We start from the raw sequence: 4,359 nt of genomic DNA, 5'->3' as shown, positions 1-4,359 counted from the left end.
ATTTAATAAAGTTCTAAAAAGCTTCAAAGACCACTTCTGTATTCCAATCTGTAAAAAATATTTTCATTATGTTTATTATAAAAATATAAATGTTTCCACTACAAATCATTTTACATTAGTAAGAGGCCATCTACATTGTACAACATAAACTAAATGAGTAATGTTTTGAAAATACAGGTTAAAGTAAATACATATTGCCAATCATATCACATTTATACATGGTTTAACTGATACTTAGTACAGAATAATCTGGGCAAGTCACCAGAAATAAATAATATATGTAAATCAAATTTAAGATACAAAACAGATAATATGGTACATAACCTTGTGAAGGAGATGTGGGTTCATGTTTATTAAAAATCAATGTAGTTCCTGTACAAAGAGATGGCCGTGGGCATCCTGGTACCTCTATTCCACAGTTAAGAATCATACACTGTTATGTTTACATATATACAGGGTAAAATTGTGTAAAGTAAATTTATAAGCGGTCAGGTAGAAAAATAGTGAAAAACGAAGAGCAATATGCTATGCATACAACCTCTACTTTGACATGGAAACTATAACCAAAATAAGTAAAATAAACTCAACAATTCTCAACTTCTATTAGTCCATGAAATGCACAGATTTTGTTGAGTATGTTCAGAATAGTATCTACGAAAGTAAATGCTAGTCTGGGATAAAATGAGATTGAAGCCAGATTTAGATCTCAGTCTAACATTTCCNATATATATATATATATATATATATAGTATAAAATCTCTAGTCAGAAACATGAAACAAATTGAGTATTAAGGGATCTCTAGCCCAATATAAGTAATAATATTGGCAAATGGTGCATTCTCTGAAGGAGGGAATCCAAATGAATTTTGACTAGAGTCTTTTTCCATTTTTGTGTTGCTGAGTTGCAGATATTAAATATATATTTATTATATGAAGCATACCTATGGCAGTTAAATTCAGATAGTGTTATCTATAACAATTTGTATTGGCTTCTCCCCAAGGCTTTTGATTCGCCCTGTATGAGAATAAATGAGAACCATATGAAAGTCAATAAGTTCTTGATAGTACATGACATTTTGTGTTCTCTCATCCTTGATTTTAGCAAGCATTCCAAGGTTTTGGCTTCCATCATTGGGGGTGATAGGCTTCAAAAATGTTAAGGGCTTTTTTCTTGGCTTCAGATAAGAATCCCAACTTAACACACTTCCATAAATCATTGGTGTGGAAATCTGTCAGAAAATAGCACAAAAGTACTACTTTTTCCTTGTGGTATTTGGTGTTTCCAAATTAGATTATTTGTTGAATGTTCAAGAGAGCATATTTGCTTGAAGGGTTCACCATATGTCAGACAAATCTCATGGTCTTGAAATGGAGTTCACAGAAATGAAATCAAGGGTAACTGCCGGTTACTTCCTCTACTGCAGTAGTAAGAATCAAAGGATGATGCACAAATGTGAAGCAGAGTCACTACTAGCAGAGCCACTCAGTAACATGAACAGTGGCAAGAAGGAGACTACCCAAGTCCTATAATCCAGAGTGCATTTCATAATTGTCTTTCAGATTTTATCCTCATTATTAATAGTATACTGACGGTAATAGAGTATAGTCATTCAGAGAAAGCATCCTGGAGTTGATTTTGACTTCAGTTCTACTTGCTAACTGTATGACCTGGTGTGATTTTTAACCTCTCTCTATAAGCCTCGACCTATAAAGTGGATAACATACTCAATCCATAGAGTTTTGGGGAAAATTAAATGAAATAATACATATTAAGTGCTTTAAAAGTAGTAAATGCTCAGTTGATATTAGTTATTATTTGGAACAGGTAAATATAGTACATATATCTGTACATATGTGTAATGGAAATTATCAAGCAGTTTTAAAATGTTTATTTGTTGTTATTACTGTTATCACTTTTACAATTTCTAATTTAAGTGGAAAATTATTTTTCTTCAAAGAAAACAGTTGATAGCCCTCCTAGTGGGAAAATATGATTTAATTAAGACTATTTTTCACCAACTTGTAACTGGGTTTTCCCAGAGAATTTCAGGGTGAAGACTTCTGTAAACCTCTAAAATCTTCATTTTATAGTATATTTAACTCTACCACTTATTTTCCTAAATTGGGTCTAGATCCCCTGGGTCAGTAGAATGTGTATCCCGAAGGCCCCATAAGAAGGGTAGATTTTAGTAGGCATGTTGACGTTATTTGTACATAGTGAGAGAGTATAAAGGATCAGAAAAGCTTTGGCATTTACCTTGTTAAACTTTTATAGCTAAGCTCTGGTTCAAGGGTCTACTTAAACGACTTAACTGCACTAAGAAAAATGGGAGCATTGAGACCAATGAAAGGAGTCCACAAAATTCTCCGAAAATGAACCAGTTCTAGCAGAAATCAGTATATTTAACGATCCAAGATACACAGCTAGAACATTAACTAGCTTTATTGACCTCAAGGAAATTTACACTTTTCCCAATGAGGACAACAACAAAAAAAACCACACAAAACAATACTAGCAAGGTTACCCTTTATTGTATTATCAAAAATTATTTTAATGCCTTAATTCAATTCCCATTTTTTTAATGCTTATTATAACCAAGCATTGCCATGACCAAGAGGGCACAGTGTTTTACGAGGCACAGTTTCTATTTAAGGTGCCCTTAGCCACGAGTAGAGATGGGGCATAAAAAAGAGGCAATTTCAATATAAGATAAAGTGTTATCCAGGATCAATCACAGGGTTCTTTTGCCTGACACACAAAAAAAGGGCACCTAACCCAGTGCTGGGAAATCAGGAGACCTGAAGAATGAATATAGATTGGTTAGGTGATCCTGGACAAAGGAACAGAATTATCAGAGACTCTGATGCACAAAAAGAAAAAAAAAGGATGGCATATTCAGAGAATTACAAGTGGTTCAGTGCAGTCATATACAGTGTGTGGAGGTAGCAGACAGATGAGAGGATGTAGAGAGAAGCTAGGTTTATTCAAGGCACGTCTTCTGTACTAAATATAAATACCCGTACTAAATACTCTGTATTTTAGAAATCATGACTCTGGGTGGTGATCACACAATGTGCTATATAAATGATATATTACAGAATTGTACACCTGAAACCTATTTAACTTTACTAACCATTGTCACCCCAATAAACTTTAATTAAAAAAAGAAAAAGATATCATAAGTTGGGAGTTACAAGCTAAGTTCAGCCCTTGGATGTGTCTTCTTCATTATTAGATGGGTCATCTAATTTAAATATATATAAAAATTTCTCACAAAAACTCAGATTAGGAATTCTCTTGAAAGGTCAGGGATTCACATTGGATCCAGGATGCCTTGTCTCTGAGAACTTGCTTTAGGAGGAATGAAGGGTGCTTTTCTGAGTCCTCACACTCTTCACTTGCTTCCCTCATTTATATAACCTGCCAGGCCCCTGAGGCATTCGTGTTTGCATGAGAACAACAAAATTTAATGTGCTCTAATAATATTAGTCTGACTGATCTTGGAGATATCAGGCCTGGAGGCAGATGCATTATTTAGAACATTCCTTTGGTAATCTAGACAAGGAAGGAGGGACCAACAGAGGTTATGATAGGGGACTGACAAAATAATTTAGCATTCCTGAGAGAGCACCGTAGCTTAGGTGATTGAAAATCAGAAAGAGGGAAGAGGAATGGATGACATTTTACTTGCCAGGTTAATCACTTTAAGAGTCATTGTCTCAGCTTAGAATCTTCAAGAAACAGACACCAAGAAGGAATTAGACCTGCAAGAAAAATGTTAGTGGAAATGCCTGGGACGGATTGGGACAGGGAGTAAGAGAAGGCATAGGGAGCTTTCAGATTTAATACACATCTGACATCTATGAAAGGAGAGACAAAAAGAAGGTGGATTGGGTAGGAAACTCAGATTGCAGGGCATCTCTGAAAAAACCTCAGCCAGGATGATTCGAGCATGAGATTGAAGATTGCTTGTTATAGAATTCTGTCGCTTGAGGAGAAATGGCCCGGCTTTGCTATTGTCACCATGCTCCATGGCCTGGTGTACACTATGCTGGGGAGTTTGAAAGTACAGCAGCTTGAGGTTGTCAGCTAATTGCTCTCCTTCCAATATATTCTCCCTTACAAGGGGATCTGAACCGTTCAGGCCCATAGTAGACACAAGCATCCATTCCTAGAAGTATTGGATTCAAGTAATGAGAGAAAAGTGTTAAAAATGGTTGCCTGTAGAGAATAAGAAGTAGGTGGAGTTAGCAAGCTACTGATGTTTCCTTAAATAGACTTTTAGAACTCGCCTCCTACATGTTACACATGTAAGTAAAAGGACTGTGGCAGAGGTTACTGTACGCATTCCGAAAACT

This window comes from Hipposideros armiger, unplaced genomic scaffold (assembly GCF_001890085.2).
Source record: "Hipposideros armiger isolate ML-2016 unplaced genomic scaffold, ASM189008v1 scaffold_877, whole genome shotgun sequence".
Taxonomy (NCBI): domain Eukaryota; kingdom Metazoa; phylum Chordata; class Mammalia; order Chiroptera; family Hipposideridae; genus Hipposideros; species Hipposideros armiger.
The sequence above is the reverse complement of the archived record's forward strand: the minus strand, read 5'-3'. Positions refer to the sequence as shown.